The sequence below is a fragment of the Martes martes genome, assembly GCF_963455335.1.
Source record: "Martes martes genome assembly, chromosome: 17".
NCBI classification, from domain to species: domain Eukaryota; kingdom Metazoa; phylum Chordata; class Mammalia; order Carnivora; family Mustelidae; genus Martes; species Martes martes.
Genome location: NC_137905.1, coordinates 41775429 through 41786795, shown reverse-complemented (window position 1 = coordinate 41786795; position 11367 = coordinate 41775429). Strand labels below are relative to the sequence as shown.

The 11367-nt window shown below is 50.4% G+C and overlaps 1 pseudogene across 1 annotated transcript; it reads left to right on the top strand.

Annotated features, from left to right (window-relative positions):
- The first annotated feature begins 4328 nt into the window (after window positions 1–4328).
- LOC308358349 (glutaredoxin-3-like) lies at window positions 4329–10816 on the top strand (annotated as a pseudogene). Its single transcript has 4 exons — window positions 4329–4738; window positions 4774–4906; window positions 10507–10643; window positions 10779–10816. The product of its transcript is annotated as a glutaredoxin-3-like (transcript).
- Window positions 10817–11367: the final 551 nt, after the last annotated feature.

The following is an 11367-nucleotide window of genomic DNA, read 5'->3' as shown; positions in this document are numbered from 1 at the left end:
AAAGAACTATAAAAGAGACAAAACAACTAATAAGGGGCCACTGGGTGGCTCGGTTGGTTCAGTGTCTGACTCTTGGTTTCAGCACAGGTCATGGTCTCACGGGTCCTGAGATGGAGCCCTGCAACAGGCTCCAGGATCAGCCAGGAGTCTGCCTGAGATGCTCTCTCTCTGCCCCTCCCACCACTTGCACACATGCACACATGCACGCTCTTTCTCTCTAAAATAAAATAACTTAAAAAAAAAAAACAATAAGATGACATCAGTAAGTCTTGACTTACTCATAATTACTTCAAATGTAAGTTAAATTCTCTAATCAAAAGGCATTTGGTGGCTGAATGAATTTTTTTTAAAAAGGTACAACTAGAGGAGTACCTGGGAGGCTTAGTCAGCTAAGTGTCTGACTTTAGCTCAAGTCATGATCCCAGGATCCTGAGATCGAGTCCCACCTCAGGCTCTTTGGTCAGCAGAGAGCCTGCTTCTCCACTCGGCCTGCCTCTCCCCCTGCTTGTGCTCTCTTGCTCTCTCTCTATCTCTCTGATAAATAAAATCTTTTTTAAAAGAGTTTTTATTAATTTATTTGACAAAGAGAAAGAGATCACAAGTAGGCAGAGAGGCAGGCAGAGAGAGAGGAAGGGAAGCAGGCTCCCCGCTGAGCAGAGAGCCCGATTCAGGGCTCGATCCCAGGACCCTGAGATCATGACCTGAGCTGAAGGCAGAGCTTAACCCACTGAGTCACCCAGGTACCCCAGATAAATAAAATCTTTAAAAAAAAAAAACTGTCATAAGAGACAAAGAAGGCCAGCATATAATGATAAAAGTGTCAATTTTATCAGGAAGATTTAACAATTGTAAATACGTATGCACCCAACATCAGAGCATCTAAATTTATTAAGCAGATACTAGCAGCTCTGAAGAGAGAAATAAGCAACAATACCATAATAGCAGGGAACTTCAATACCCAACTAGATCATCTAGGTAGAAAATCAATAAAGGAACATTGGACTTGAACCATACTTTAGACCAAATGGACCTAACAGGCAATATAGGACATTCCATCCAACCAGAAGAATACACATTCTTCCCAAGCACACACAGAACATTCTCCAGGATAGATCATACATTAGATCACACAACAAATCTTAGCAAATTTAAGAAAACTGAAATCATACCAAGTATCTTTTCTAACCACAATTGTATGAAACCGGAAATTGATAACAGGCTGGAAAATTCACAATTATGTGTAAATTACATAACCACTTCTGAACAACCAAAGGGCCAAGGATGAAACCATAAGGAAAGTAAAAAGGTATCTTGAAACAAGTGAAAATAGAAACCCAGCACACCAAAACGTGAGATACAGCAAAAGCAGCTAGCTCCAAGTGGGAAGTTTATAGCAATAAACGCTTACATTAAGGAAAAAGAAAGATCTTGGGGTTCCTGGGTAACTCAGTCGGTCAAGCATCTGCCTTTGGCTCAGGTCACAATCCCGGGGTCCTGGGATCAAGCCCTGAATTTGGGGGGTGGTCCCTCCTGAGCAGGGAATTTGCTTCTCCCTCTCTCTGCCCCTCCCCCCTGCCCCTGCTTGTTCTCTCTCTTTCTCCCTCAAATAAATGCCAGAGGGAGAAGCAGGCTCCCTGCTAAATAGGGAGCCCAATGCAGGACTCGACCCCAGGACCCTGGGATCATGACCTGAACCAAAGGCAGATACTTAACCCACTGAACCACCCAGGTGTCCTAAATAAATAAAATCTTAAAAAAAGAAAGATCTCGGGACGCCTGGGTGGCTCAGTTGGTTGAGCGGCTGCCTTCGGCTCAGGTCATGATCCCGGGGTCTTGGGATCGAGTCCCACATCGGGCTCCTTGCTCAGCGGGGAGCCTGCTTCTCCCTCTGCCTCTGCCTGCCTCTCTGTCTGCCTGTGCTCTCTCTCTCTGACAAATGAATAAATAAAAAATTAAAAAAAAAAAAGAAAGATCTCAAACAATCTAACTTTACACCTAAAGGAATTAGAAAAAGAACTAATAATATCTTTGATAACTTTGATATCAAAGCGAGCAGAAGGAAAGAAATAAAGATCAGAGCAGAAATAAATAAACTAGGAACCACAGACCAAAAAAAAAAAAAAAAAATCCATGAAATTAAGAGCTGGGCTTCTGAAACAATAAACAAAACTGACACACCTTCAGCTTGAGCAGCACCAGGTCTCCTGTGCTGAACTAGTCCACAGACCAGGTAGCCGCCGAGCCCAGGCGATCAGGAGGTCCCGAGCGGCAGGTGGCCACCTTTGCCAACACGCCGGGAGTGTTGCTCTCCTGCTTATCTTTCCTTATTGCCAGGTGGCCATCAACTGAGAAGCAGGATTGGAACCGGGGCTTCTCCACCCCAGGGTCCCATAACATAACCTGAAACAAGATGGAGGGTGTACGGGGCTGTCACACTTCACTCCACCCCCTCTCGCCCTAACAACACACAAAGCGACTACGCCTGGATTTTTCTAACTTTTCTTTCCTCAAAGTCTTTCTTGACCCTATGGAACAAAAAGTTGCCACTGAGTAGCGCTCCGGCAGAGGGGCTGTTCTCTTCCCGAATCCCTCTCCCCCAGCATAAGGATAAAGATATATTTTAAACCTTAAGGTAGAGTAAATGAGAAAAAAAGAGAAGGACTCAAAATCAGAAATAAAAGAAACAAACCCTTCATATCATACTCAACGGTGAAAAGCTAAGAGCTTTTCTTCTGAGATCCGGAACAAGACAAGGATGTCGCCTCTCGTCACTTCTATGCAACATGGTATTTAAAGTCCCAGCCAGAGTGATCAGGCAAGAAAAAGGAATTATAGGCATCCGAAGAAGAAAGAGGTCGAGCTGTCACTATTTGCAGAAGACATATTACATACAGGAAACCCTATACACTCCACCAAAACACAAAAAAAGTTGCAGGATACAAAAGAAATGTACCAAATCTGTTGTGTTTCTAATTAAATTAAGAAATCCATTTATAATTGTATCCAAAGGAATGATACTTAGGAATAAAGTTGACCAAAGTAATGAAAGACCTGCACACTGAAAACCAAAAGAAATTAAAGAAAACACAAGTAAGGGGCGCCTGGGTGGCTCAGTGGGTTAAAGCCTCTGCCTTCGGCTCAGGTCAGGATCTCAGGGTCCTGGTATCGAGCCCCGCATCAGGCTCTCTGCTCAGCAGGGAGCCTGCTTCCTCCTCTTTCTCTGCCTGCCTCTCTGCCTACTTGTGATCTCTGTCTGTCAAATAAATAAATAAAATCTTAAAAAAAAAAAAAAAAGACTGGCCACAAGTTGGTATCTAGTCATTTAAAAAAAAAGCAAGAAAGAAAACACAAGCAAACGGAAAGCTACCCTGTGTTCACGGTTCAGAAGAATATCGTCAAAATGTCCATTCTGCCCAACACTGTCCACATACATTCAGTCCTGGGCTGGCGGCCTTGGCATGGCCTTGGGGGCTGATGAGGCAACAGAGGTCACAGTGGAGGTCAGCTCAGCCTGGCCTTTTGGGGAGCAGCTGCTCCCCCTCCCCCCGCCGCCAGAGCCAAGTCCCTCCTTGTGTTTTATTTTCAGGTGCCATGAGCTCCACGGCGTACCCAGGTGAACAATGGAACAGCCAAGTTAGCCAGAAAACAACCCCAAGTGACATCTTTTAATTTGGAATCTAAAGCTATTCCTGACATATCTTAAAAATATGGAATTAGTTCCCACCTTTCTACTTTTCAAGAATTCTCAGAAAATTGACCGATTCGATGATGCACATACCCTAGAGTTGGCCAAAAAAGTTCAGGGACGTACATCTAGGAGGTTTCCTTTTTTTTCCCCTAATTTTTTAAAAAATATTTTATTTATTTGACAGAGACAGAGAGAGAAAGAGAGAGAGCACACAAGCAAGGGAGCAGGAGGCAGAGGGAGAGACAGACTCCCTGCCGAGCAGGAAGCCTGATGTGGGGCTCGACCCCAGGACCCAGAGATCATGACCTGAGCCAAAGGCAGACACATAACTTACTGAGCCATCCAGGTGCCCCTACGTGGTTCCCTTCCACCCAGTGGTAATGAGCATCCTATGGACCTCAACCTGTGCCTGAAGAAATTCACCCCTGCTGCCACTCACATGTTTGTCTTTTTAAGACTTTATTTACTTATTTGACAGATAGAGATCACAAGTAGGCAGAGAGGCAGGCAGAGAGAGAGGGGAAAGCAGGCTCCCCGCTGAGCAGAGAGCCCGATGCGGGGCTTGATCCTAGGACGCTGGGATCATGACCTGAACCGAAGGCAGAGGCTTAACCCACTGAGCCACCCAGGCGCCCCTCACATGTTGTTTACGAAAGGAACTCCTCAGGATCCATGCTCTGGTTTCAGCAAGCAGATGGGAGAAATTCTTAACAAGTATAATTTTTGGTTTAGCAGTTTTGATATCATCTCAGATGAAGAAGTTCATCGGGGCCTCAAAACTTATTCCAATTGGCACACCTGCCCCGACCTCTGTTTCTGAAAAGCTCATAGGAGGACTTGATTGAATTAAGGACTTGATTGAATTAAGGACTTGATTGAATTAAGGAGCTGGAAACATCTGGAGAACTAGATACAATTTGCCCCCAAGCCACCAAATTAGAGGAAAGGCTCAAAGTACTAACAAATACAGCCTTTAAAAAAAAAAAAAAAGATTTTATTTATTTATTTGACAGAGAAAGACACATCAAGAGAGGGAACAGAGCAGAGGGAGTGGGAGAGGGAGAAGCAGGATCCCCGCGGAGCAGGGATGTGGTGCTGCTTACAAAGTCTGGAAATACTAAATAGTATGGGTGTCCGATATGAGGTATTTGGTATATTGGAGGATAAAGAATTTCGACAATTCAAAGCTTGCTCAAATTGGCCAACAGCCCCTCAACTGTGGAAGGGGAGCTTGTCAAATTGTTTAAAAAAAAAAACAAACCTGAAAGAAGATGGTGCATTGCTGCCTATACTGAAAGGAGAAAATTAGTGAATATTAAACTTGGTCCCCAACTGTTGCAAAAAATATTTAATTACGGTGGAACCATTTGTGACTTAGTCTTAAGAAACGGACTAGCAGTAGAAAAATGCTTCTCACCATTACACTTAGTGTAGTTCCAAAAGTTGCACTAAATAAATGTAGGCTTCTTTTTTAAGATTTATTTGACAGACAGAGATCACAAGTAGGCAGAGAGGCAGGCAGAGAAGGTGGGGTGGGGGGAAGCAGGCTCCCCGAGAGCTGAGAGCCCAATGCGGGGCTTGATCCCAGGACCCGGGGATCATGACCTGAGCCGAAGGCAGAGGCTTTAACCCACTGAGCCACCCAGGCGCCCCTAGGTTTCTTTTTTCACCAAAACCAGAATGCAATAAACATCTTCAAATTCAATGTAATTAATAAGTAATTGAATCCTAGCCCCTATCAAAATTCCAATGGTTTGTTTCACAAAAATAGAGAAAGCAATCCTAAAATTCATACAGAAGCACAAGGGACCTGAGCAGCCAAAGCAATCGTGAGAAAGAAGAAAGCTGGAGGTATCACATGGCCTGATTGATTTCAAACTATACTACAAAGCTGTAGTGATCAAAACAGTATGTCACTGGCGTAGACACAGACATATAGATCAGTGGGACAGGACCGAAGGCTGAGAAATAAACCCATGCACATTCAGTCAACTAACACTTGACAAAGGAGCTGTGAACACTCGATGGGGTAAAGACAGTCTCCTCAATCAATAGTCTTGGGAAAACTGGATATTTACATGCAAAAGAATGAAACTGGGTGCCATCTTACACCACTCACAAAAATTAACTTGAAATGGATTAAAGACTTAAATGTAAGACCCCAGAGCATAAAACTTCTAGAAGAAAACACAGATGTTACAGAACACTCGATGCGCAATGCAGGTGAGAGAAAAAAGATAAAAAGAAAAAGAAAAAATGCTGTAGTCCCGAATTTGAGTTGGAAGTATCCGTATAGGGATGCCTGGGTGGCTCGGTCGGTTAAGTGTCTGCTTTTGGCTCAGGTCGTGATCCCCGCAGCGTTCTGGGATGGAGCCCCGTGTGCCCCCTCTACCTGCCGCTCCCCTTGCTTGCCCTCTCTCTCTCTTGCTCTCTCTCTCTCACAAATAAATAAATAAAATCTTTAATTAAAAAAGGAAGTATAAACGCATGATGTATTTTATCCTTAAAAATATGTGACATATGGGGCGCCTGGGTGGCTCAGTGGGTTAAGCCTCTGGCTTCAGCTCAGGTCGTGTTCCCAGGGTCCTTGGATCGAGCCCCACATCAGGCTCTCTGCTCAGCGGGAAGACTGCCTCCCCCTCTCTCTCTGCCTGCTTCTCTGCCTACTTGTGATCTCTGTCTGTCGAATAAACAAATAAAATCTTTTTAAAAATAAAACAAAATGCAAGACTGAGCAGAAGTAAGCACAGAAGAGAGCGCACAGGCTGATTGGATTAATATAAGACCGTCCCAAAGCATTCAATGCCAGACAATAATTTAAGGACACCTGGTGGCAAAACGATATGGAAAAATACAGGGTTAAGGAACACATGAGTCAGACGTGTGGCTATACCTGAGAGCATTACAGGGGGGTGTCTGGAGCGGGGCACAGGGCACAGGCGGGAGTCAAACTATTCTATTTCTCAAGCTAGGAAGTACATCCACGGGCATGCTCTTTTCTTTAAATTGTACATATATGTTTTCTAGCCTCAGTGTACATGATCTATTTCTCAATATGAAATGGAAAAAGATACGGAAAACCATGACTCCAAGTTAAACCTTGAGAGCAGCACAGAATGAGGGAGACTGGCAAACAAGCTCGAACAAGGGGGATCTCGAACATGCTTAGGGGCCCCTCTCTCGGTGACAGTGGCCAGGAGACATGGACTAGGGCAGACCAGTGAGTTTCTGTTCGAGGAGGAGAGAACGTGAGACCACATTTGCTCTTGACGAAGACCTAAGGAAGGATCTTGCCCCAGCCCTGAGCAGGATGGAGAAGGAAGATGACCGGGACCAGACAAAGGGGGTTCAGTGCAGCCCCGAGGGCTGGGAGGAGCCCCAGGAGCACAAAAGGAAGGGTAGAGATGCAGAATGGAGACTCGGGGAGGACTTGCATGGAGGGCTGCTCCGAGGGCCCTGGCCCTGGAGACCCACCTCCCACATGGACATGGTCCCGGCAGTGAGGGGCAGAAGGTCTGCAGCTGGCTCGGTGGTCCCTGCCGAGGAGGGAGCTGACCTGAGTCAGGAACTCTGCTGTGACCTCAGAGCCAGACGACTGTCTCCTGGAACAGCAAATCAGGAGCCTACAGGTCTTTGGGTCTCCGGGTGGTGTGTCCTCTCCCCAGCAGGCGGTCCCCGCTGTGCAAGGGCAGGTCTCTAGGACACAAGGTGGGCCCAGTGTGCAAAGTCACACCCAGCGTCGCTGAAGGGACATGGACATCGTCCCACATAGGGACCCACGTGCAAACCGCAGGCCTGCCTTACCCCGCAGTTCGCTCAGCTAAGCGGGACCAGTAACTTGCCTTTTTCTCAGGCTGTTGGCACATTCCCTGCGTGTCATGGTGGCTGGGGGATGATGACTCTTCGAGACACACCATCCTGGCAAGGACCAATAAATGACTCATCTCCTTAGTGAGCCCCTTCCTCAGGGGTCTCTTCTGGTTCCCCCTGGAGCAGGCAGCTCCCAGGTGGTGGTGATGCGATCCGTTCCCGGGGCTAGTGGCGCGCAGACTCCCAAAGCTGGCTTGTGCGGTGCCGTGGGGACCTCCAGCCCCTGTATCCTTTAGGACCCGGAGCCACTACCCTGGTCCAGTCCGCCCCGGGGGCACCCCAGCCTCTAGGACTGCTGCCACCCCGTCTTCGGCTACTGCCCCATCCGCCAGACAGCACTCACTCACTCTTACTGAGCACTTATTATGCCCCTACTAGTGTTCTCAGCGCTTTATGTGTACTGACCCATTCACTCCACCAGTATCTCGGGAGTCAGATGCCGGACACGGGGCTGGACCCAGCTGTGGCGACCGCAGTCTCAGACTCTGTCGCTTTGGAGAGTGAGGTCTGGGGGTAAGACGACCTGGGAATGCCCTTGGTGGCGGGGGGTGGGGGGGTACAGGCTTCAGACAAACCCCCGCATACTTCAAGAACTCTCCCTGCCCGGAGCCTCCTTCACCTGCCGCACCTCTTCCCAGCATCCCAACACACCTGCAAGAGCTGCCTACTTTGGATGCTTCCCTCCCCTCGGTTCCATGGGCTCTGACCTACTTGTGCCCCATGGCTGCCCTGCAACAGCTCTATTCAGGTCACGGCGATCTCCATCTTTCCAAAGTCCCTGCTGCAGACCCTGCCCTTTCTGCAAGGCTTCTGCAGGGCCACCTTAACCCACCCTCCCTACCCCGCCAGCCCCCCTCACTAGCCACCACTTCTCCAGCCCCCTTGCCAAGAGTCAGATGTGGGGGCCCTTCCCTTTTCTGTCTCACCCTCCCTCCCCGTGATCTCAGCCGTGATTCCGAACCCCTCTCAATCACCAGCCCTGACTTCCTCCCTGAGCTCCAAACTTAGATATCCAACCGCCTGCTCCACGCGACAGACAGAGTGAGGTTTGTCCTTTGCCGCCATATGGCAAAGCAGAATTTTCCATTTACACGCCCACACGGAACCTATTCTACCACATCTTCCCCCTCCAGGAAAGGGGTACCGACCCAGGTGTTCAGTCCAAAACCCAGTGAGTAATTCTTTCTTTCCCCATTCAGACCAAATATGACAGCCTTTAAATAAGTTTTTGTTGTTTTGTTTTGTTTTTTAAAGACAGAGTGGCAGCTGGCTGGCTCAGGCAGGAGAGCAGGCAGCTCTTGATCTCTCGGGGTCATGAGTTTGAGCCCCACGTTGAGTGTAGAGATTACTTAAAAATACAGTCTCTAGGGCGCCTGGGTGGCTCAGTCAGTTAAGCAGCTGTCTTCGGCTCAGGTCATGATCCCAGGGTCCTGGGATCGAGCCCCGCATCGGGCTCCCTGCTCTGCTCTCCTCTTCTCCCTCTCCCTCTGCCTACCACTCTGCCTACTTGCTATCTCTCTGTCAAATCAAAAAAAAAAAAAAAATCTTAAAAAAAAAATACAACCTTTAAAAGTAAATAAAAAAGAAGAAGGGAAGAAGAAGGGGACAGGCAGGATGGGAGGAAAGGGGCCCCCCTCACAGCTACCCCTAGCCTCAAGACCTTATCAGCCCCACCCCGGGCTCCGCTAGGACCCCAGGACCCCTCACCCACACAAGTGGTTCCTGACCCCCATACGCAACAGGGTGGACCCCCCCTGCTCCCAGTCCACGTGGTACTGGCCTGGTCAGTCTGTGTCCTCACAGACACAGCCTTCTCGGCCAGCGGGCCTCCCCCAACTCCCCACAAGGTCTGTTCCCCACATCGGAGGAAGACCCCCTCCCCAGGGTCATGGTCCACCGCCGGCGTGGTGGGGGTGGCAGGAGGGAGACCCCCTCTGGCGACACGGACAGCAGCTTGGGGCTGAAACCTACCCCAGGTGGAGGGCCCAGCGGAAGAGGCCGGCCGATCCTCCCAGCGCTGCTGGCCCCGGGTGGAAGAGGTTGTTCCCCAGACAATCTTGGATTGAAGGAGGCTGAGTAAACCCTGCGCCTGGGGAAAAGCCCCTCCTGGGCTCCAGCCCCAGCCTGAGGGTCCACAAGGCTGACCGAGGATGGGCCCAGGTGGCCCGGGCGCTGTCCCAAACAAGTGAGCCGGCTGCGTCACACCCGTGTCTGGGCCAGATGCGCGGCTGGTAGGTTCGGGCCCATAAGACAGTCACACACCCCGTGGGCCGGGCAGGTGTGTGTGGCATGCGGGTGTGGAGAGGATGTGCCTGGGCATGGGACAGTAGGAGTGACAGGCGAGCGTGGGGCAGGCACGCCCGCAGTGCTGCTGGGCGCCTCCCTGCCAAGTCCAGATGTTTCAGGACCACAGTCCTTCCAGCCCAAAGGGGTCCGGGGGGCCCATGTCCTCTGCAGGACAGGAAAAGGCCAACTGTGACGCCCTCCACCCCCACCCCCAGGCTCCAGGAGGGCAGCCCAGCAGTGTGCTCAGGGCCAGAGAAAAAAGATGGACGGAAAAGGCACCTGCCCCTCCAGCTGCGTCTCTCCCAGGTTCTCCAGGCTCCCTGGGACCCCACACCCTTCCTGGGCTCTGTCTCCAGGAGCCAGGCACCTGGCCAGTACCCACTGCCTCAGGATGGTCCTGCAACCCCAGGAGACACTGCCACACACAATCCCTCCCCAGATGGTTCTGGAGGAGCCCCCCACCTCCACCCAGGCCCCACCGGCCCCTCCTTTCTCTGAGCCCCCCACCTCGGCCCAAGCATGCACTGGGGTCTCCCAGCCAGGGACCCCCCCACACCCACTCAGGGTGCGCAGAGCCCTAACGCCCACACACCATGCAGGGTGATGTCCTCCAGGGCAGCCCTGGGTGGAAGGTCACTGGCGACCCCCAGACCCGCCCTCAGATCCCAAACCACGGCCCTGCTGGAGCTCCTGCAGGCCGAGCCTCCTCCTACCCCCACAGCTGCCGCAGCCCTCTCCTCTCCTGGGGAGCACCTGCTAACTAGAGGGGAGATGGCGGTTGGCGTGGGAGAAGCTGGTGGTGAGCAGAGCCCCACACATCTCTGCTTCTCCCCATTAGCACCACAGACTGGCCCACGGACCCCACATCATTGCTTGGCCCACGTTGCTCTCCAGAATTCTGCTTCTGTGGGTTTCCATGCCCTGCCCCTCCCAGGTCCCATGAACACTGCCCCAGCTGCCCACCCCTTCTAGCCCCTCCAGAGCAAGACCACAGAAGGCACTCAAGTTCATCTGCAGCTCAGCCCGCTCTCATCTTTGTTTCCTGGCCAGAGAGCGGCAGGAAGCACTGCCCAGGAAGGCTCAGCACCATCCCCTGCTACCCTAGAACTGGGAAGGCACCCCTAGCCCACAATCCACTCCCAGAGCCCTCCAAGAGCCCACCATCCCAGACACACACTCACCCCAGAGCCTACAGCCAAATACAGGACTTGGGCCTTTTCTGTTTCTGAGCTGGGCCTGCACTGGGTCTCCAAGGCTGAGAACCCATGAAATCACGTGGCTCTGGGGGCACCCCACTTTGCAGGGAGGGTGGGGAAAGGACACCAGGTTCTGTTGTCCTTAATTCAATCTCCCTCCCTTTCTTTCTCTGCCTCTTGCTCATTGTCTCTCAATATCCTTCTCAATCTCTCCCTACCTTTCTCTCACTCTGTCCTACGATGTCTCTCTCTCTCACCATCTGTCCTGACCAGTCTCTCAGGCTCTCTCTCAAACATGCACTCGCTCACATCTTTCTCAGTATCTCA